The 23839-nt window shown below is 51.5% G+C and overlaps 1 protein-coding gene across 3 annotated transcripts in view; it reads right to left on the bottom strand.

Annotated features, from left to right (window-relative positions):
* The window catches only part of COL8A2 (collagen type VIII alpha 2 chain), a 136247-nt gene that overhangs the window by 93005 nt on the left and 19403 nt on the right, over positions 1-23839 (bottom strand). The window contains exon 1 of one of the 3 annotated variants that reach the window (XM_084652432.1): positions 3439-3455. The exons of the other annotated variants lie outside the window; for them this stretch is intronic. The gene's annotated coding sequence lies outside the window, so the exon portion shown is untranslated. Of the gene's footprint in view, positions 1-3438; positions 3456-23839 lie in introns of those variants that run through there. 3 annotated transcript variants of the gene reach the window in all.

The raw sequence follows: 23839 nt of genomic DNA, 5'->3' as shown, positions 1-23839 counted from the left end.
TGAGCATTCCAGCACAGACGGGAGGCCATCCAGATCAGACGTTTACAGTGTGGTGTAAATGAAAGTTCATTAGCCTTTTTAGCAAACCGGGCCCCGCTGTCCCACAAAACTGGAACAAGGGGCGAGGTGATTTGCCCAGAGAACAGTGGCAAAGCTAGTACAATGACCCACCTCTCCTTCTTCCCAGTTTGCAGCCCTCCCCACTGGACCGCCAGGTCCTATGGCACCAGCGTCCGAACTGCCACACCTCTCCAATGTCCCTCATTTCAAGCGACATTATTCATTTTAGGCTCAGGGTTAGCGATGGTCCAGGCAAATCTGATGTCCTTTCATGTTTCACTGCTGAAAGCTATTTAGATCAGTAATAAAGAATCACAATGCTGAAGTTAGAGAGAGTTATGTACATTAAAGGAAGGAATCCTGGAGCATTTTAGAAGTTTCTGGTGTGAATAATTTGTGTGTGTCCCCTTTTCTAGGGGTCTCTCTCTCTCTCTCCTTCTGCGAAGACCCAAATATGGGGGGCACGTTGAAAGATCTACAAGCCAGTCATGCTGCAGCAGTCCATAATGGTAAGGTGAACAATGGCGAGGCTATTGCAGTGACATGCCAAAGGATAGGATTCACTCTAGATCTTATTCTCAGCTTACCAGACCTACAGTCATTGCAAGAGAACAAGGATCAACCTTGCACCTTGGAAAACAAATACCATGCCTGCAAGCCAATGCATTTATGTATCAGCAAGAGCTTGTGAACCAGGTCAGGTCCCACTGCCATTGTTCATTCATTTCCACTCCCTTGTGGGACACTGTCCCTTGGAAGTAACAGAATTCTTTAAGCCTGTTAAGACGGAGCGCTAACCAAGAGAAAGCTGCCAAGCCTGTTTGTTGCCTTGGTATTATTTGCATAGAGACACTGAGAGACTTTGAACTATTTAGACAGGAGAGAATAATGGGGCATTGCCATTCACAGGTGTGTTACTGCTAACAAGTTATTAGAAGAGCAGTGATCCTAAATTCCAAGAGATTTCCAGCCTCCCAGCCAATTTCCCACAGGATCCTCCATGGGATTTCTGAGTTTAAGCTCAGAGGAGCCCATAAAACTAAACCATTAATAAAAACCGCATTTCCTATCAAAGCTCATTGGCTTGCTGCTGTCCTAGTGCCCAAGACAAGAACACAGTGGTACCAGCAGCAAAGAAAATGCTTTCAATAGAAAGTGGAACAACTGGATTCCATAAAAATGTTCCCCTCCCATTACCAGTGCTTTTGATCTGTTAGCTTCACGCAGGAGACCTTTGCCCCCAAGCCAGCATGCAGAGAGTAGGAATTTTGATTGATGTCCGGCAGATTTCCCAATAATAAAGGTAGGGGCAGTGGGGAAACATGCTTAACCCACACGAAATACTGAATTCAAAGTGTGATTGAAATTACTGTGTTAAGACCAGCTGAGCAGGAAGGTCTATCAAGATACAATTAATGAACTCTCAATTATTCTTTATAGGATAGTAATTAATAATACCACCTAGCTCTAATTGGCCTGCTAAACCCAGGGTTGTGAGTTCAATCCTTGAGGGGGCCATTTAAGGATCTGGGGCAAAAATTGGGGATTGGTCCTGCTTTGAGCAGGGGGTTGGACTAGATGACCTCATGAGGTCCCTTCCAACCCTGATATTCTATGTTACTACGTCTATGATAATTTCCATCCATAGAGCTCAAAGCCATTTACAATGGTGGTTGTTACCCTGTTTGATGGGCAGGCAAAGGGAGGTAATGTACCTACATGGTAATTTGCTTGCAATAACCCACTTGGAGCCAGTTGTGCACCAAATGACTCGTTGCAGAGTCAGTTTCCCTAATGCTGCAGATCATTGTTTCCCTGCAATGCTAGTCAAAATACAGCCAAGGCTAGCACCAGACAGCACCAGACTTTGCAGTCAGACAGCAGGCTCAGGTCAGCGGTGTATAAAATTAGTTACTACATTTCCAAGTATTTGCGCCTGACTCTCCTATTTCCACCAGCACAGCTCCATGGACTCCTGATTTGTACTGGGGTGAGTGAGTGGGGAATCAGGCTCATCCTCTCTCTGTTTCTAGAGGAAAAGCAAGCCTTGCCAAGCAACGAAAGCTGGGAATGCAGGTTAACATCACGCACGATCCTCCCTGCCCAATGCCACTTGGTAGGAGTAAAGCTGCTAATAAATCTGCTCACAGAAAAACCTTCGGTTATAAGCAGATAAACAAAAAAAACTTTCTATCGAAACCCAAAGGACACATTTGTTTTTGCCAGAATGTCACCTGCATTCATTTCCTGTGCCGGTGACCCATCCCGATGCATGCCCTGCTCATTTCCTGGTCTCCAGCGAGAAGCCTGGGCAGCATTGCAGCCCACAACCTCTTTCCCCCTTAAGAGCTGTCTGCTGGGGGGAAACCAAGAGCTCAAGTGGTAGCTGTAGGTATCATCCAACTTCCTCCAGGAAAGTGCTGTTCTAGTGAGCTGGGTCCAGCTGCCGTCAGGCTCAATGGGAGATGTCGACGGGAGCAGAATCGAGCCCAATGAAACAGCTTCAGAGGAGCCGGGCAAAGGAGCATCCTGCGGAGGAGCACGTGGAGCTACCCAACGTGGCCCGAGGCTGGCCTCAGCCTGACAGCGGACGTCCAGCACAGCCAGGCCGCTTGGGTCAATGCGGGGACCTGCAGGCTACGCGGGGTCCCTGGGGGCAAATGTACACGTTACACACAGGACAAGAGCCCTTACAGGTGGGGAAGTGAGGCATTAAATGAAGGACATTAAAGGAAGGACATTAAATGAGTTAAATACTTCTGGGCGTGGTTAAGGGCCGCAGACCTGGGCTCTTGGTCTGCCCCATGAGCTGTGGTTCCCAGCTCTGCCACCACACGAGTTGCTGTGTGCATGGCTGATATCATGCACTGTGCAGACACCCCCCCCATCCCTCAACACATGTATCTTGTGCATTTGTCATGAGCAAACAGCTTAACCCCCCTCCCAGTAATGCTAATCTCTAGCTATTCAAAGCTGCAATCTTATTATCATGCTCCTATTTTCCCCTGCAATCAAATATCTAGTTTAATCTTTCTTAAAGGGTTCCAGATTCCCAAAGCCCTTGCTTTTCCCATGACTAGCTGGATCACAGCACTGAAATGTAAGAGTTGAACCAAAACCATAACATCTCTTGGTTGCTTTTCTTCCCCCCGTTGAGATCCTATCTCACGGAAACCTAGCCTCCATGACAGGCATCGTAAGAATTCCTTACTGAGTGGATCAGCGCTCTGTGCCCCGAGAGACCACATTACATGGCTGCTCACGTGCTGCCTGATGGGGCTTCTGCCAGAGGAGTCTGCACAGCAGCAAAATAGAACCGGTTTCACGTGCCTCATGGCATGCCGGGGGAAAAACAGACCTGGAACTTGTGTAGCTTACGGGGATGAAAGGAGTGTGGGTTTTGACGTGCGCTGGATCCTTACAGGACCAGAGATTTTCAGGAGCTGCATGGTTTTCTGTGGATGTCAGAGCCCAGGGCCAGCTCTTCACTGACAAGGCTGAGACTGGTTTCTTCTCGTTTTGTTGGCTTGTCCTTACTATGGTTCCCCTCTGCCAAGCAGAGTTTGCAGCCCCGCAAGTTGGCTTCCCACTGGCAGAGGAATCAGTGATGCGGAGCCAGGGTATTTTCTTAGCGGAGCTTGTTTGTGCCACAGACACCAATCTTGGGATGGAGGTGGTCGCGACTGGTGCTCAGACAATCCCGGTGTTCAGAAATGTCAGGCCTAAAACCTGTGCTGGGCCCCCAGCAAGCAACTCTGCTCTCCAGCTTGGCTAGTTCGCGAGCCACAGCAAAGAGAATCTCGCCAGCTGGTGCTTGCTGCAGCTCTGCCCCAACAGACTGTGCCTCACCAAACGCACAGCACCCCGGCATTTCTTCAAAGCCGCCGCTCCCCAGAACGCTAAGAGAAAGATCTGTAAGACTCTGTAACAGCCCCATTTGGTGACTCCCACCGTAAGTCTCTACCGTACAGGAGCACTTTGGTACAGGCATGCCACTGCAACAGCTCAAAGCACGCCGAGTAGGCCAGGTTCACCCCTGGTGTAACTCCATTGCTGTCACCATTTACTCCAGAGATGAGTCCAGCCTGGGGTGCCTTCGGCTAGCAAGATGCCTCGGCACACACTTGCTAGGTCACCCTCATTTGACTTAGGTATAAGGTACATGGACCCTTTAAAGTCTGTCCTATTTGGGTCTGAAATTACATCGTCTCCCTGCTGGGGCTAAGCCTAACACAAGCAGCGTAGAAGTGACCATAGCCTTCGGGAGCAGCCACCTACATGGCAAGAGACATCTGCCAGGGACAGATACATGTTGTTTTTTGGTAAATGGAAATGGGGTCTTTATGCCAAGGCCAGCAGTTCTGTCATCTCTGAAGCCGGCCCTTCCTGCTCAGAGCATCTGAGCGCAGCCTCTGCTCCCAGCCATCTCACTGAGTTAGCCAGGGACAGATGATTTTGCGGAGAATGATGCCACAGGCAGAAGCAGCCTGCCCCACTGGGGGAAGTAAGGCCTGGCGCAAACCAGGCTTTTCCCAGGGACTGACGGCAGATCAGAGTTTCCAACGCACTGGACTTCAGTTCAAACAAATAGCAGATCCAAAAGCCTCCCAGCTCCTCGCCTGCTGCACCGAGCCCAGAAATCTAAATAACCCAGCAACGGGAAAGCTTGGAAACAGCAGGTGTGGATTCCTTTCTGTGACTATTCACCATTTCAAAGAACCAGACGAAAAACCAACGTTGTCCCCAAACAGGAGCTGTACATCTACACTGCACTAAAACACGTGGCTTGGGCTTGCGGGGCTATACAATTCTAGCGTAGACATTCAGGCTCCAGCCGGAGCCTGGACTCTGAGCCCTCAAAAAGGGGGTGGTCTCCAAACCCGGGCTCCCGCCCGAGCATCTACACTGCTAGTTTCAGCCCCGCAGCTCGAGCCCCAGGATCCCCAGTCAATTGACCCAGACTCCGAGTCTCAATGCCACGGGATTTTTACGCAGTGTAGACGTACCCGTGTAGTTCTTATGAAAGACTAGAAACAGCGTCTTGCACATGCACGGGAGAGCTGGGATATTCTTCCAGTGACAGCAGTGGCTGGAACAGGAACAGATTTGGGAGCATCTGGTTTTATGCAGCTGTTTTGCCTTCAGTACTATTTATCACAAAGCCTTTTGAGAAAGGAGAGAGAAAAAAGGCACGTCACTACCATGCACTGCTCAGGCATGGCTCCACTCCTTAAGCTGGAAGTCAAAGCCCGGCCCATCTGATCCACCTGCCAAATTCACAGGGATGTCTCCAGCCAGGGCTCAGTCTTCCTGCACTGTCTAATGCCAGCGGTGGACATGGTGCTTTGTCCCTTGATCCATCCTCTCACTGCCGACTACAGGGGTGCTCTCTTGCTGACTATAAGGAAAAAGGGCAGCTTGTGTGTAAGCTAGAGGTAGATCCATTGCAGAGTTCCTGAACATTTACAGGAGCAATGCAACCTCTTGTGCACTACAAATGGCTTCCTCTCTGCAGCTCTTTCCATCCGCTGTTAACGCCGCCTTCCTGTTTGCAGTCTTCAGGTCAAATTCACCCCAGTGTAACCCCGAAGAAGCCGGGGGAAGTTACAGCTGAAAGTGCAGTTGCACCAAAGCTAGCAACAGAGCCAGGCATCTACCTGTGAGGATTTTCTGACATGATATCCATGAGCTGTCTTTTCTAATATCCCTACCGCTGCAGCTGCTGGAATGACAAAGCCTGAAGAATCTCCTTCCAAATTCCAGCAAGGACCGGACTGCTCAGTGCCCTGTTCAAAGCCAGATGGTCTGGGCTGGTATCTGCCTAGCCTGCCCCATGTCAGCCACCAAATAAGAGTTCTGTTTTGTCCTTAGCATGTGCTGCAAGAGGCAATCTTTGCGTGCTATCCCCAACACGGTGAGCCTGCGTTTCATACTGTGGGGCACTCAGCCCCTAAACTCATTCTTTCCTATTAAGTCTCTGGCGAGGCACAAAAGAGGCAATTAAAGTCTCACTTGGATCCCTTGCCAACTGCATTCCCTGCTCCCACCCTCAACAATTAGTAACAATCCAGAGGAATTAAGGGTTTTAAGAGGTCCCATTTGGGGAGAGTTTTATGTGGATGAACTTTAACTCAAAGCTTGCTTCTGCGCTTTAAAGGCAGAGCTGAAAAGCCACCTGGCTTGGCACAGCCCTGCACTCCTCATTCACCCCTCGCTGACCCTGCCCTTGCAAGCTGATGGGGCAGCCATTGCAGAGAGGAAGGGGGGTGGAGACACCCAGCAGGCCTTAGTGGTAGTACATGAATCTGCAAAGAGGAACAAACATCTAAAGTCGGGAGGGGAGACACTGCAGGGACGCTGATGGCCCTTGGGAAAGGTTTGCAACGTCTCTCTCAGATATTTGCAGTCGGCTCCCACCTCCCACTGCTCATCCCCTACCCAGGATCATCCATCTGCTGGCACCACCCCAGTCATTGCTAAAGGTTACAGTACAGCGGCTGCACAGGGTTCCCCACTCCTCTGCATGTCACATGCTGCGGCCATATGGAGTGCCTGGGAGGAAGTGGGACTACAGCCCAGTGTTCTCTGACCCACAGCCACAGGCCCTACTGCTTGACTTTAAAAGGGTTTATGTCAGGGTGGGAGGGCCCTTTAAAGGAGCTGGACTGAGTCCCACCTGTGACTAATTAGCTGCTCCCTGGTGCTGGGTTTGAGGCCAGGGCTCAGGTAAGAGCCTGCAGGCTGTCTAGTCCTTATAGGCCCAAAGCTGCTCACTTGGGAGAGACCCCTGCAGGGAGCAGGTGAGTCAGGTAGAAGCACCTGGAAAGGGGCCAAGCAGCAGGACCTAGCTTCTCTGGTTAACTCATGTTGGACTCTTGGTTTCACCAAGTACTGAACGAAGGGGCTGAAATTCTGTGGCTGCTCTGAGCTTTATTTGATGCCATCGGATTACAAGTTGGCCCACAAGGCGTATGATGCATCTGACTAGAGGGCAATAATCGCACCCAAGGGAGTGGGTTTCGCGCTCTGCCATTCTGTGCAGGACAGGGCCACAATGCTGTGACCCTTTTTGGGGAGGACAGATGGACACATGTGCAGATGAGTACATTTCTTATAAGACAGGCTGCATCCAGGCAAGGGAAGGGGAGCACACACTGGTCAGCGCATTACAAGTTGGTCAACATCATCACAGGCTGTGCCCAGTGGGAGAGAACATGGCATTGGTCTCCCTTTAGGGACGAGTCCACATGGGAAGTTAACTGGTCAGCGGGATGCCGGGCCAGCATGCAGCTATGGCTTGTTACAATGTAGCCATCATTGCAGCTTGCAACATTATCTCCCAGTGCGGAACTGGGGGTGCTTTCCTCACTTTTCCGAATGGCGCCCCCACCCAATATCCGACCGGAACAAAGGAACATCGGACAAATGGCAGATGCTTAGATCATTTCAAAAGTGGAATCTGAGCCCCCTGTGCTAAGCCCCTGGAGCTGGTCAAAGCAAAGAATGTGGTTTGCAAAATGTTTCATTTTTTCCTGCACATTTCAAGAAGCAACTTTTTTTGGTTTATTTGTAATTTTAAAAACAACTTTTACCAAATTTTCACTGTTGACCCTTTTTGTTTTCCCTTTGGCTCTTTCCCCCACTCCCCTTTTTCCTTCACCCCTTTGTCATGGTTCAGTTTGAAGAACACAGATGCACAAAACCACAGACGCACACCTCCACCCACCCACACCACAACCCAGAACATTTGTTTAAAAAAAACAAAAACAAACCAGAAATTTTCACCAAACAAATTGATTTCTCCAAACGAAATTAGCGTGAAGAACATGGAGTGGTTCCCCGGTACGGGGTGGAAGAGAGGTGAGACGTCCTTGGGTCAGTGAAGCTGGAACGGTTTGAAGTGATGACAACCCGCCTGTTAATATGGGTTAATATGTCTAGCGGGACTAGGAAGTCTTCAAGTATCTCTTGTTAGCAAGGCCCAGAAGTTTCTGCCACCTTGACTGGCTGAGCTGCTGTTGTCTGGGAATTACAGAGCTGAAGACACAGATGCATTTATTACAAACCCTTTCGGTTTTGGCATCAAGCTGGAAAACTATTCCGCCCCAGTCTTCCATAGAGAGTGTTCTTCTCCAGGCTGGGCCAGGTGCAAGAAGGGAGAAGCGCGCCCTTCTGTGAGAACTCACAAATAGTCCAGAAATCAATCATGCTTCCCCACTCTGGCCATGTGGGCTGGTGGCTCAGACCCAGGAAACCCAGGTTCTGTCCCGACACTCTGCCCCAGAAGGCTGCATGACCCGGCTAAGTCATTTCATCTCCTTGTGTTTAGTTATGCTGGTAAGCTCCTTGGAGCAGAGAGGCCCTGATCTCAGCTAGGGGGCTCTCATGACTGTAATACAAAGCTCAGCACTGCAGGGTTCACAATCCTGTCTAGGCAGGCACTCTCACAGCCTCCCGGTATCTGAGCCTCACAAATCCCTCTTTGCACTGCAGCTGTGGAGCGGAGGCACAGCAAGGGGAGGGGAGTTGTCCAAGGTCACACAGGGAGTCAGTGGCAGAGCTGAAATTTGAACCGAGATATCCTGACTCCCAGCCCGATGCCATAAGCTGAAGAGCTATAGAAAGCCTTGTCCTCATTCATAGACCAGGGGTTGGGTGTGTGAAGGGTAAATAGCTTTCTCAGTTTGAAGAGTGTATGCGTAGGATCCCCCACTTCAACCAGAGAAGAGCAGTTAATTATTTAATTTATTCAATTTGTAAAGATCGAAGCCCATTGCTTAAGCCCTTGGGGTCAGGGTTAATGAAACAAAAGGCAAAGATCATTTCTAAAACAGGGTGTCTGAAACAAATGCTCAGGGGGAAAGGACACAGGGCTGGATAAGGAGGGTAAGAGGCTGCTAGGTCAAGACTAGAGGGCAGATGAACCATGCTGCACCTTGCCCCACATCAGCGGAGCCTGCAATTCATTGCAAACTTGGAACCAAACCCCTACACTGGCGCTTGCGGCATCAGCCAGCGCTCAACGCCCTGTTGGCCCAAGCCAAAATCCAGGCGAGAGGAGCCTTTCTATTGACTGCAAGGGGCTGCAGGGCCCGATGTGGCCAGGTGTTCTGCTCTCTCTGATTTCGAAGGGATTGCCTTGGTGGAGGAATTCAGTGCCCAGCCAGCTCAGATCCTGACCCAGAACCAGGAGCAGAGTGGGCTCAGTGCTTTCCCCACTACTGGGGCTCAGAAGTCTCATGGGGCAAGGCGCCTGTACTCACTTATGGCAGGTTTCAGAGTAGCAGCTGTGTTAGTCTGTATTCGCAAAAAGAAAAGGAGGACTGGTGGCACCTTAGAGACTAACCAATTTATCTGAGTATAAGCTTTCATGAGCTACAGCTCACTTCATTGGATGCATTCAGTGAGCTGTAGCTCACGAAAGCTTATACTCAAATAAATTTGTTAGTCTCTAAGGTGCCACAAGTCCTCCCTTTCTTTTCACTTATGGCAGGCGCCAAGCTGTTTGGAATCTCTGCCCAGGGAGCAAAGGGCTCGTGCATCTATCACTCCGCGTGGAATTAGGCAACCTACTGGAACGCTGGCCAGAGAGCAGAATGATATAACCTCTTGTGAGCAGCCCAGAAAACTCAACAAACAAATATATTTCAAGAGCTGATGGGAACTGGCAAAGTTGCAAAACCAAAATATCTTTAAAACTTGAAAAAAATCACGCAGGTGGGAGGAAGCAATAATTCACGGGGAAGTATGAAAATGACTTATTTGTTATTGGGAACGCTGCTCCATGGGCATGGCAGGACTTACATAAGGAGCAGCAGAGACACCCAAGTATCTGGATCCTACTCAGGCTGTTTTTCCACCACGAGGACCCCACCATTACTCCTGATTTACACCAGTGTAATTGAAAGCAGAATCAGCCACGGAGACAGACACATTCACTCTTCTGCGTTCTAGGAAACAGCAAATATTTGGAGCCACTGGCTCTTGCCTCACTTGGTTGAAACCGCATTGCTATGGCTGCAGATGCTGCGTTGTTGTCATTGACTGAAATTTATGAGGCTTAATATGTGGCAGTGGGGGATGAGGGAAAAAATTCAATCAATTCATCCTATTTTTTTTAGAGGAATAAACATTAAAAAGATACTACCAAAAAAAGTCTTGTCGAGTGCAGTTTTAGTAATGAATGTGACAAGGCAGGATGTTTTATTAATATACTGCTTTTCATCCTGAATAAACTAGAGATATAGACATAGAGAGAGAAATATATGGTATCACTGAAATGCAATCACCTCTGGGGTAGAACACAGCAGACCACTTGTACACATGACAGAGGAAAAGGGAAAAAACTGTGACCAATGAGAGTGGGCAAACTTTCCATAATGCGCTTTCATTGTGCATGTCCAATTCTGTGCCAGCAAATGTTTAATATTTGGATGCCTATCTGCTTTGCAGTTGCAAAGGTTTCTTATGCTTGCCGATCAGAGAGGCAGACATTCCAACAATTGTTCCCACCCTTGATTCCAGGCACTGGCATAAAAGTGAAGGCCAGATTTTCAAAGCCATCTGTAGGGTCTGTACAAGGCAGACAGGACCCAGCTTTAAAGCAGGTGATCTAGTGTTTAAGGCACTGACCTGGAATGGAAAAGATCAAGGATCTATCCCCAGGTCTCCCACAGCCTCGTTGTGTGAACTTTCATCTCCCCATCTGTAAAATAGGGATAACAATACTTCCTATTTAGACTGAGCTCTCTGGGGTAGGGACTGTCTCTCGTGTGTGTGTGTACAAGGTTTCGCACACTAAGCCCTGATCCCAGTATTGTAACACAAATGAATAATAGAGTCCTGCCCGATAATTTCAGCAAACTGCAGGGAACTCACCAAGAGGGCTGGACTGGGCATGTCAGGGATAGATCCCAGCAGGCCTTGGCCTTCCAAACCTGAAGACTAATCCATCCCCTTTGATGGATCAGAAAGGATGAGCAATTAAAGCAAGGGAGGGAGATTGCTTTGCATTAAAAGCCCTTGTGTGGCAAGCACATTAACCACATCATCCTTTGAGCCCCAGAGCCCATTGTGGAGAGAGATCTCTTTGCAGACCACAAGCTTCTCCCACCTCCTTTACAGCAAGCACGTGAAATGCTACGATGCAGAAGGCCAGGCACAGGAAAATGCCAATGCTCACTGGAATTTGGCTGGGTTTGTTTTTGGCCTGGTTAAGAACAAAAAGTCAGATGAGCCCATGAAGCTATTGCTCCCCTCTCTCCCCCCCCAAAAAGTCCCATTAACTTATTTCAAGTGGCATCCAAGCTGGCAAGCTAGAGACAGCACAAAAGTCTGGCAGACAGAAGGGAAGGTCCAGGATCCAACCCCACGTTTATCATTCGTCAGCAGGGGGGCATCCTCAGTCTCCTGGCAATAAGCACCCTGCAGCCTCTCAAGCCATCCCCTCCACAGGACATCTGGCTCCAATGCGGCAATATGGACCCACTGAGGCCAAGATCAGGGCTCCATCATGCTTGGCACAGCACAGTCCCATAGCAAAAGACTATCCATCACCCATAGTGACGTGGGCAGCAGATCAAAGGGGAGAGTTACGGTTATGAGGTATTCACCCAAATCTAGTGTCCCTCCACCGCTGCTCCACTGAAACGGTGAATTCCCTTCGGCTGCTCCTGACAATATTCACAGACAGTCAGCAAGATCGCTGATGTGAAAGTTCATGCAGCACAGGTGTTAAACTCCGTGAATACAGTTCTGTCAATGCCCTCAATCCTGACCTGCAGTCCACCTGCTAATCCAATGCTGGGCTCCTCAATCCCAACCAGTCTCCTTAGATCCAACAACAGGCTTAAATTTCTGACCAGCCTCACTCCCTTTCCTCTTTAAAGGGCAGGTTTTGAATCGGTTCCAAAGAACAACACACAACGAATGGCAAGAGCACAACTGACTCCTCCAAACCTCTCCCACACAGACAAAATAGAGACTCAGCAGGTTGGATTTCAGGCCTGAGGAGAATTTCATGAGTGGGGTCTAAACGCCTGAGAACCAGGGCGTCTGCTGGAAGGTGCGAGGCCACATCAACTCATCTGATGTATCCGATGAAGTGAGCTGTAGCTCATGAAAGCTTATGCTCAAATAAATTGGTTAGTCTAAGGTGCCACAAGTCCTCCTTTTCTCATCACCACTGGCATTCACTGAGCAGCTTGGACGATGCCCTCTTGGGATTTCCAAGTCCATAATGAACTGTCCGAGCATTGCAGTCTGAGTGGGACTGGAGGATGGGGTCAGGTTAGAGGAGGGACCTAGTTTGTGTGACACCAGGGGCTCAGGCCTGCAAGCTCGTGACTGAGCTGCTACCTGCCTCTCTCCCCAGGCCTCTCAGCACATAGCACTGGGCTTTGTGCATGCTCAGTACCAATTTCTTTCCTCCCACTCTGCCCTTTGCCGCCCCTCCTGCTAAGGAAACGCAAGAGGCGTCTGTTTCTCAGCATGAAGCTCTTGCCCACAAAACAGCACCAAGTGCAGCATCACTCGTTCCCACAATTTATGAGCCTGGTTATTAGAGCAAATTTGTCAAGCAGTTAATGTCAAGCCCTTAAGCTGAAGGGTCTGGATACAGGGAGATTCTGGAGTGACTTATTATCCCCCTACGCTTGCCGCTCTTGGCTCCGGCACAGTCTTTCTTATTAGTGAGCTTCTTTTGTTGGCATGACATGCAACCGGCCCCTCCCACTGTCTGAGCCTTTCCATTCCCAATGCCAGTTTTTCAAGGCCTGTGTCCTCAGGGGATGCCCCCAGCCTGGCTCCGCTCACTGACCATCTATACCCACGTCCAGGCTCTTTGCCCTGCAGATGATGGCAGGAGATGGGGCCAGGTCCCTGTTGTGATTTCTCCCCTGTTCCATGGAGAAGGCTTTGGCCCTAGAGCCTACAGGAGAGCCCAGCTACCGGACAGGCAAATGGGAGGGATTCTGCACCTGATCTGCTCAGTCCATTCTCAATTGCCTGGTTGCCATCTAGCTAGGATGAAGTGCACCCCGTCGCCCATACCAGCAGCTCAAAGCAGGTCTCTACCCTGTTCCCAGCAGGGCAGTAGCACTGCAGGATCCCTCGGCTTTTGACCAGATGGCTCAGGCCAAACCCCTCCAAACCCTGTACCCCTTGCTCTTTCCAAGCCCTCAGTTACAGGATGCTGAAGGAGGCAGGGGCTTGGCCATTGAACGCTGAAGAGATGTGGGGTTTTAGCTAGGGATTCCTTCACCTCCAGGTTCCTGGTTCAAATCCCACCTAAGTCTGCTGGGAGAGTGGCTGCCATCTCACCCCAGGAGCTCAGAGGCATCAGTCCATGGCTATGTGCTGTAGCCAACAGAGTAAGAAGAGGATCATTTAGGAATTCCCTATTGAATCAGGGCAGGATCCATCTCGCCCAGTCTTCCTGTCTTCAGCAGAGGCCATCACCAGCTGCTTCAAAGCAAGGTGCAGGAACCCTGGCAGTTTCGGGAGAACCTGCTCCTCAGGGAAGTTTCCTCCTGACCCCAGGTCGGTAGCCGTTAGCTTGTGCCCTGAAACTTGAGGATTTAGCTCCCTTCTAAAAGTTATTTATGAAGAGTTTTGCTATAACAAATGGGAACTTTGTTCACCACCAAAATGTTCCAGCCTTTGTTCGGAGTCCTGCCCTTGGTGCCATTTGGTGGCAATGAGTTCCACAGCCCAATTGTACCTTTGTGACGCACTCTCCAGTGCGGTCAACCTAGCACAACATTGACCTTCACAATCTATATGTGAAAAGCCTAGATTCTGGATGCTCCTTACAGTAACAAACTAGTTTGGAGCCATCTTTTTTCTGAAGGGGAAAGGATATTTTTAAAATCCTCACACTTTAATTCTTCTCTGAGCTCACTTCTTATTGCCCCCCGCCCCCAATTCCTAGCCCCCTTTGTACCCACTCTCCTTTTAGCAAAAAGGGTGAACCATTGACTTCACCCCACTTTTGTTTCTTGGCCTCCGTCTGGAGATTGTGAGCCTATGAGGAAAGCTAATGGCTCCACCGGGGATTGAACCCGTGGCTTCCTGGCAGCTGCTTGGCTGAAAAGAAGCTGAACATTGAGCAATGGTACTAGCCCATCCCCCTTTAATGAGCTGGGCCAGAGCTGCGGTGAAAGTAAGATGTCCTGCCAGTGAGCTCTGGGAGCATGGGGAGGTGGTTTATAAAGATAAAAAAAGGAATTCTTTCCTCCAAGCGCCGCTCTCTGGATAGGGCCTTTGCTTTGCACTTTCCTCTGCAGCAGATAGCTCAACTCCTGGCACTGCTGCAGGGGCACTGGGTTTCATTCACACACACTGGAGATTAGAAGGTCTCTCTCCTCTAGGCAGGAATCCAGTGTTAATTTTTTTCTGGAGTGCCCGAGCTGGCTTTCTTTTCGGCCCCTCGGCGTGCATTGCAGCTGGGGTGGGACACTGCTCTGGGAAGCTGGAGGATTTTGAAGGGCAGAGCACAGAGCTCTTTTACTGAAACTCGGAGGAACTTGGGCAGCTACTTCGACGAGTGCCTTTAAAAAATCTTGGCCCCGGGCCCGATGTCCACCTCCCCTTTCTCCTGCAGGCGTCGTTCCCCATGGCGTTCCTTCCTCCCGTCTGTTGAGGACGTGGCCTCGAGGTAGCTAGCCCTTTTTCGTAGTCCACACAGAGGATGGCTTCCCGGAGTGAGCCATCATCCTAGCTGGATGTGTTATTGCTCCACGTGGTGGGATCTTGGCATAAGCTGTCTTCTGGCTGGACAGCTCTTGGGATGGGTTCCTGGTGCATGGGTGTCTTCCATTGCAGGGGAAGCCCTGGAACTAGATCTGCTCCCCAAGTCATGGTGTTGTTCCTTGGAAGGGGGTGCCCTTAGATACCCCCAACTCATCCAGTGCCTCAAGCAGCTCTCACAGTCTGTTCTCCACCTCTTGGAAGAGGAGTTTCAAGGCCCCCTTCCCTCTACCCCTACACCTCCCGGTGGCAGCACTATGCACACAGCTCTTTCTGCTGAGGCCCCCATGGCTGGTCACGGGCACAGGCCAATCAATGCCTTTGCTCCGTCCTCCCCAGCACTGGATGCACATGCTGGGTAGCAGCAACGGGGGAGGGATTTGAAACCGTAGGGCAACCCCTCCTTCCACACCCAGCACTGAGGCAGCTGCTACGAACATTTTGGCGATCGGAGCATTGGCTGGGAGACTAGGCTGTTTCTGGAACATTTAGCACCACCGGGAGAAATGTCCGACGCTTCTCTCGACCTCCCAGCCCAGCCGCTGGCTTTTATTTTTAAACTCACTGGCTCTTGCCCAGCTACGACAGGCAGGAAAAACCCCAAGCAAGCCAATAAAAGCAGAGTAGGCAGCATCCCTACAAGGTGGGAGGTAAGGCAGAGCAGGTCTAAGGTGTGCCAGTAAACTCTGGAGCCCTGGGCTCAAACCCAGCTAAGCCCTGTCTATGCAACAGACAGCCATGCTTTTGCAAACAGGTTCTGAGAGCCAGCTGCAAGGAACACAACCAAGCTGTGTCCATACACAGAAAGGAGCAGCTGCGTTTGTTCACCCATGCGGTGTTGGTACCGGTGCATTGTGGGAAAACCTGGGCCGCTATCCCAAAATCCTCAGGAAGGAACCGAGCACCCAAAAACCATGCACACAGAGCAGGACCAGCAGCAGCGCTCCAGGGATGCCTGCCCCAGCCCACATGATGTTAATGGGAGTCTTCTGGCTGATTTCCGCGGTCCCAGGGAAAGCAGCACAGCCTCTGAGCCCTCCGCAGAGCAGCTCGAGGCAGATGGGGGTGAAGCTTTTCTTATCTGAACTCTGTTAGGATGGGAAGCTCTTTGGGGGCAGGAGCAGGATCCTGGCAGTGTCCCACCCAGAGCACAATAGCACTCCAACAACAAAGCCAATATATTCAGATATTGCACCCAGGCACGAGGCAGCGAAGTTACTTTGGCAGCACTCTGCCTGGGACAATTACAGACACGATACAGACAGAACAAGCTACACTCGCTTTAGGGTATGTCAGTCAGTCTCTCACACCCCCACCCCAAGCTGGTTTGTACTCGGCCTGGCTCAGCTGTATCTCTGCTGCCCCTACCCAGGCTACCGTGGCTGCACGGCTATTTTCTACTCATGCTAGCTCCAGGAGACTGAGCAGGTGTCCATGAGTAGGGGAATCATGCCCCTAGTTCGTTGTGTAGATGTAGCCGCCCACCCACTAATGAAGTAGTGGGGTCCAGTGTCCAGGACAGGGACTCAGGAGACCTGGTTTCTATTCACCGACCTGCTGGGTGACCATGGGCAAGTCATTGCCCTTCTCCAGGTCTCAGTTTCCCCATCTGTAAAGCAGAGATGAGGATACTGACCTGCTTTGCAAAGAGGGATGAAGAGTGATACCTCCACCTAGTTCTTCTCTTCCTTGGGCCACGCGGTCTCTGTGCATCCTCATCTGTAAGGGGGATGATCACAAGCCCTAGAGCGCTTGCCATCAGGAGATCTCAGAACGCTTTACAAAGGTCAGCCTCAGTATTGTTATTAACAGCACTTCCCTGCTTCAGTGGGGGTTGGGAGTACAAATACATTGAAGACTGTGGGGCTTGGACTGTGGAAGCAGAGCTAGGGGAGAGGATCATCTGCCACGTCCTTCTTCAGCACCTAGACTGAGCCTGCTGCAGAACTGAGCTCCAGATCCAGGGCTCCGAACACCCTGCAGTTCAGACCGGGGTTTTGGTTCCGCTCAGGGTGACCATAGAGGCCATTTCAAAACCCAAATCCAGCCTCGGAGTCTGACGCACCCTGCAAAGTTCAGGGTGGTGTTAGGATGTGGAGGTTGTTCCAGGGCTGGGCCAATCTCCAGAGCGGACCAATCTCCAGAGCGGACCTGCAGCTGCAGGAAAGGGCTCTCCCTCTCTCTGCTGCAGGCAGGATACGCTGGGAGGATTCTCCTTGCTCCAACTTGTGCTGTCGCCATTGGGCTATTTTCAGCATCTTGCCTGGGACAGGGGTGTGCCTGAGAATTAGTCAAACCCTGCACTTTCTCCCCGTTACACTGCCTTTCCCAACTCAGACTAAACCCAGACGATGCCCTGTCAGTGCAGACACCAGCCAGTTGCCCCTGCAGTGGGTGGGTGGGTTGTTGAGGGGAGCCAGTGCTGCGCCCCCCTCCCCTGAGCTCAATTACAATGCTGATTGGGGGCTGAGGTGATTGGCTCCGATGAGCGCACAAAGGCACAGTGAGCTCCAGCCCCAGTAACCTTCAGGGATTCGTTTAACCGGGTCCGTTTGCTGGGTAGTTCTTGGAATAACAAATTGTATCATCCAAAAAAACCCCAAACCACAAAATGGAACTGGCGTGCAGCCTGCTCAAAGGCTGCTTGTCTGGAGGCCCCCAGCACCCCCAATCTCCCTCAGCAAATTCAAATTTAACAAAAGCAAACAGCACACTCAGCCCTGCTCTCTCACCTGGCCGCAGACCGAAGGCTGGCCAGGGCTTCACATGGTACTTTGGGCTAGTAAACCGTGTCTTGAGCCAGGGCATCCCTGTTAGACAAAGCACACACGGCCGCCGGGGCTGCTGATGCTGGGTCAGCACCATGTCTGGAACGGACTGAAGGATGGTGTTAAGCTCAGGAGCTGGCTGTGCTTATCCAGCAGCAGACTGCTGAGTGGAGAGGATGAGCTACATGGTAGTTATTTGCAGTCCGTTGGTTTAAAATGAAATTACTGGGCCAGGGTCAATGGAGCTGTGCTGATCTACGCCAGCAGGCCCACTGGTTAGACCCCTTGATTTACCTGCCATTGCCAATTCTTGTTATGTTCACAGCATACACCCAGAGAACTTAAATCAAAACCAGCAAATACACTGCACCCTTCCAGCAAGAGTAACAGTACTTCCAGTCAGACTCCACAACAATCACACATGGTGACCAAAACCAGAGAGAGACAAGGCAGGCTGCTCCCCAGGGCCTGTCCACCTCAAACCTCCCATTTAAGCAATTGTGTGCAAAAAAAGTAGCCCCAAAATCACTATGGTTGGCAACACCACTCCTTCCACACTCTCCCTCCCCTCCCCCGCCCACAGAATAGTCTCGCCAGCCCCCAGCAGAAGAAACCCCCTTGAGGTTAGGCAAGTGGGGAGACGGATGCTGTAGCCATGGGCATGGGGGGAGAAGGGGACAGCAGCCTCTCTGTTCCCCTCCCCACCACCACACACACTAACTGAAAGCAAACCAGGATCATGGCAGGGGCTGCAGGCAGGCCCCCCCGCCCCAGCTCTGCCCAGTGAGGCTGCCCATCCTTACCACTGGCTGTGCAAAACAGGCCTCACGACGCAGACTTGCTCACCATTCTGGTGTTCTAATGCTGAGCTACCTTTGTACACAGTCCTGAGCACGGCCGTGCACCAGTGCAAAGCATGGCCCTGCTGGCTTTCCTTCAGGGCCTTATGGGGGGGTGTGAAGCCCCTTGTTTCACTAGTCCCGGGGTCCCTGCATTGTTATTTAGTCACACCATGGTAACCACTAGAGAGCTCAGTTAGAAAGGGGGGGCCCCATTGCACTGGGCCCACAGGCGCTTATGGTTTAGGATCTGCTCCTTGCAGTTCAGACCGTCTCTACCTTCCCTGGGAGGGGGACCAGGGCTGCTGCTGACTTTCTGGTGCATGGGCCAGACTGAGACAGGCAAAGAGAACCAGCACGCCTGGGAGAAAGCGCCCCCGGTGGAGTGAGGAGCAGCAAAGGGAAAAGGACAGTAACACAATCACCTGGCTAGCAGTCAGCACTGTGCAGGCAGCCTCCTGCGTGCTCCCTGCCCCGCTGAGAGCACCGTCACCCAGCCAAACCAAACACGTGCGGCTGCCAACTATCTTGCTGCTTAACCTATTAAAGGTTTTGGCCCCAGCCTGGGTGTGTGCGGAGCAGGCAATGGGCAGCCCAGGCTGCTCAGAACATACCCCGTGCCCAGTAGAGACCAGGGCCGTTTGCTCACTGCCCTCTAGGCAGCAGGGCAGAGGCACCGCTTGGAGCGTGTCTGTGCCCAGCCCAGCAGCAGCCGGCTTCCGTCGCTCACGCCGGGAGGGGGGTTATAGAACTCCCCCACCCACCCCCCATGCTCACTCAAGAAACCACATTTTTAAAACACGGGCCCAGAGATGGGATGCCGGGAAAGCTTAGGTTGGCTTGCCCCTGTAGCCCCTCTAAGGGGCAACGGGAGCCTCTGTGCTGTGCCGGGGTTGCAGCCACCAGTGCAAACCCCCTTGCTCTACTGCAGCGCAATCAGCACGGGTGAAGCACCAGGGCAAATCATGTCTGGCCGTGGCATTCACAGGGACACAGCTGAACCCCCCCCGTGCACACACAGGGCTACAGCCCCCGTCTTAGTGCTCACGCATGAACATTTGTTATGGGACAGATCCTGCTGCCACAGATCATGGGGTGCGGGATTGGGCTCAGTCAGTAACTCCTCAGAGCTCAAGTAAAGGCACCAGGAGAGTGGAAGGGCCGGGAGGCTGACAAAAGCTCATTCTCTGTTCCCAGGGCACACAATGGACTAACAAAATCTTGTCTTTTGAAATCTAAATACCCCTGAGTTGAGAAACACCTTCCTGTCTGCTGAGACTCAGAGCCAGGCTCAGCTCACAAACAATGGCCTGTTCACGCAGGAGGGGGACATGGCTGGGGGGAGGAGCCCTAGATGCTCATGGATAACGACCAAATACACACGGAGGTTCCCCACTTGGACGCTAAGGCCAACACGGTCAGATGGGGCAGCTACACTTCAGCACACAAGGCGCCAAGGAACCCACGTGAGATCTGCACTCCTCTGGCCACATCCCAGCCTTCCAGCCCTGTGGAGGCATGCAAAGAACTGGCCTGTTTGTACAGGGTGCTGCTATGGACCCGACAGCTGCCTCTGGGCAGTCAGTGGGACATCGGGCACTTCTGGGAGTCAGCCCATTCCTTTAGGGTGCTGTAGCCCACCCCCCCATGTTTGGAAGCTTCGTTTCCCAGGGCCTGGCCCCAGCAGTAAATGGGAAGTGTCTGCTGACTTCAGATTAGCTCCCTTCTAGACGCCAAGTCAGACTTTTGGAAACTGGTTCCTAGCAGAATAAATGGGGACATGTCCCAGGCTGCTTGAGTATGTACCCAAGGTCCTGGGCAGGTGGGGTTAGCCTGTCCAGCGGCCACAGCGTCGCTGTTATCATTACGTGAGCTAGCTTTCCTCTCCCTCGCTCAGGTACATCTCCCGGTGCTGCAGCCACGGCACGCCTCCCCATTACAGCGTAGCCACACTCTAGCAGCATGGAGAGGAACGGCCAAGAAATGCACCTACACCCAGAACCCACAACTCCCTGGGGGTCACTATGCTCCGAAAGTGCTGGGCTGGCCTATTTGAGAAAATCCGACAGTAACGGCTGTGGACATTGCAGCAGGATGCAGGTAAATTGCAGCAGGGCTCCAAAGTGGTGCTTCTGTATGTCTCTCCATAAGACAAGCTGTTTGGCTGGTTTTAAATTGGGAATAAATGACTGAGACAAAAGCCGCGGCTGTGCCAGGGCAGAGTTCCTCGCGGCTCTTCAGCTCCCAGCCAAGGGAGGGGAGAAACGGAAGAGCAGCTCTGAAACGTTGGTTGGAGCGTGTGGTGGCAAGACTCAGAGCGGGGCAGGGAGTGGGGCAGACACCTTCCCAGGGAGGCTACGAGGGCCACAGCATGTGGCAGAGGTATTAGAAAGAAGCATCTTATTGCTGCTTCTTCACCCCCTACAATAAATATCCCCACACACACACACCCCGCCCTGGCACTTCCCATTCCTGGCACTGCCCACTGGCCCCCACTCACCTTGGCGCTGCCCCCCCTCATTCTCCCAGCATAGGAAGGGCCCCTGCAGCCCTCCCCCCTTTGGGCTCTGCCAGTGCCCTAACAGGCAGCTGCACACAGAGGATGAATGCCCTTGGATGCATCGAGCAGGTTAACCTGCTGCTCTACAGTGAGTGGTTCATGCCACTGAAAGGCCCCCCAGACTGCCTGCCGGGGGGGATGAGCAGGGACTGAATGGGCACTAAGAAAGCAAAGGGGACTCTGGGCTTGAGGCAGATGCTTGGGGGAATGTCTATACTGCTCCTGGTCTCCGACTCCGGTTTGAGCCCCAATCCCCCTTCTGTCCATGCATAAATCAGTCTGACTCAGGTCAGCAAGACCTGGGTCCTAGGATGCTTCTTGGGGAGTGGGTCCCACTCCAGAGCCTGAGTCCTGCTACAACTCAGGTCCAAACCCGGTCAGTGTGGATGTAACTCAAGCTGCAGACCCGAGTCAGAAAGTCTGCATAGTGCAGTATGGATGGGTTAGCATGGCTGAGACACCAGAGTCCAGCAATCGTAAACTCAGTGTAGAAATACCCTAATAGAGCAGCACAACCCACTGGGAAACAAACAGATCTGGATACACGCACACATACCGACAATGTTCACTCCTCTCTTTGCTTGTGCCCTAGCACCTCTCACATCAGCTACGCTACAGGCCTGTCAGGAGCAGCCGCGACAGTGTTCATGGGCCTCCTGGTTTGCGCCATTTTTCTCCACGTTCCTTGAAACCCAGTTTCAGTCCCTTTCGCTTTGCCATGAATGGGACCTCCAAGGCAAAAACAAATCTTTTGTGGCTAGCAGAAGAGCAGCTGCTGGCCTGACTTCCGAGTGGGATCTCTGCGACTGCAGCTGAGAGCACCACCCGTGCATCCCTGCCTCAGAATGAAAGATGTTCTCTTGACAAGTCTTAAACCCTGTAATCCTCCTCTGAGTCATCATCACTTTCAAATAGGCCCGGAGGAGATACGCCAGGTATAAGGGAAAATTTATGAGACAGAGAGAGAGAGAGAGAGAGAGAGAGAGTCTCTCTCTCTCTTTGGGAATCCCTGGTAAATGTAAGGTAGGGAGTAATCCTGCCTGGCACGGGAATTAATTGGCTGGGACCTATGGAGCCTTTTCAGGTTTTTAACTTCCAGAGGCTCGTTCCTGTGTTCTTCATTCCGTTTGGACTCCCACCTCGAGATCTGGCCCTCGGGTTTTGGCCACCTGAGTGGAGGCAGAGTCTCTCAAATGTAATCAAGTGGAATTGAATTATAAGAGGCAATAACATCAGGCACAGCATAAAGCTGCCAATTTAGATACTTCACTTCTGTCTGCTCATAGGGAGAGACAGGGAGGAAAGGCTTAAGGGAGAGGAATTAAAAGCTTCCCGTCTGGACTGCTCCCCAGTGGAGCAGAGCTTTGATTAGCACTTTCAGAGAGATCTACCTTCTCACCGGGCCTGGCTTCTCAAGTGACCCAGCAGATTTGAGCAAGCAGAGTGAACTGGTGGGAGGGGTGAAGTAGTTGAAAGGAGAAAAGGTGAATGGAACGGAAAGGTGGAGTCACCCCACGAGCCACGATATGAACCTTAACATGCAACCAGGATGCAAACGTGGAACGGTTTTTTGTTTTTCTTGGAACTGTTGAAAGTGGTCACAGGCTGTTTCTACGGAAATAGATCCATCATCACCTCCTGGCAAAGCTGCAGGGCAACTGCCTGCACCTCCTTCTCCCTCCACCCTGGTTTCCACCAGTCTGTTGGCAAGACGGGTTTACAAGGCTGGGATCTCTTTCAGATACTCGGTACGCGGCGTACAGTGGGGCGTGAGGCCTCTACAGGCAATTTTCCCACACACGCACACACCTAGTAAAATTATTGAAGGGTGCGTAAGATGCTTTCAGAAGGAAAGGCCCATCCCCATGACTCCTGTAAGAACGCATAAGCAGCAACCGGCATCTCTAACTGCAGAGAGAAAGGGGAGAAGTTCCTTTCTGCCCGCAGAGAACAACTCAGTGTGGTCAGAGGTGGATCAGAGGCAGGATAAAGGGGTCTGGAACGGCGGAATCAGGCACCTCTACTCGCTGCTGATGCAATAGGACATGGTTAACACGCTCCCAGAGGCCATCCCAGCTTCAGGGGCTACAGCTCTGGGAAGCCAGCAAACTGCAGCAGAAGCAGGATGGATCAAGAGGGACATGAAAGCTGCAGAACCCAGGGGAACATCCAGCAAGGAGCTGAGCTAGGGTGAGAGCTGAGCTAATGATATTCCACCAGTCATCAAGTCACCAGACTGGCTCACCAGCCCCAGTCCTGTACCTCAGCGTCTCACTCCCTTCACTTGCTCCCGGCACCCACTCTCTGGGCCCTATCCTTGGCCGGGGCTGAAGGCCCTCTGACAGACTGACCCGTCTAGATATCTCACAGGCAGGTGGGCAGATACTGCAGTGGAGCCCATAAATTAGTGATGCTCTTCCCATGAAGGGAAGGACTTGACAGATGAGGACCTGAGAGTTCAAGTGACAGAGTGTAGCCCCTGAGCTTACATTAAGATGCAAGGCCCACCAGCCTGAGTAGGAGTAAGTTACTTCACAGAGTTAACATAAGTAAAGTAACAGTGACCTAAAGTCACGAGCTGGTATAAGACTTGATTTTGTAATAATCACAAGTGCTGAAATTAAGAATAAAACTGCTGACAGGTAAGTGCTCAAGATGACTGTTTATACCAGTTTAGAGTATTTTTGGAGGAAAACAGCAGCAGATGCCTAATCACAGGTATCTATGGAGACTAATTGACATATATGCTAATAAGATTAAACTAGTTAATATACTAACCTATAGGATAAGGCGCCCCAATATTACTAGGGTGGGGTAGTTAAGACACAGTAAAGGAGGGAGGAGTCATTCATGTGTGTGATGGA

The sequence above is a fragment of the Lepidochelys olivacea genome (assembly GCF_965140295.1).
Source record: "Lepidochelys olivacea isolate rLepOli2 genome assembly, chromosome: 19".
In the NCBI taxonomy this organism is placed as follows: Eukaryota; Metazoa; Chordata; order Testudines; family Cheloniidae; genus Lepidochelys; species Lepidochelys olivacea.
Note: the sequence above shows the minus strand (reverse complement) of the source record. Positions and strands in the feature narration are given on the sequence as shown.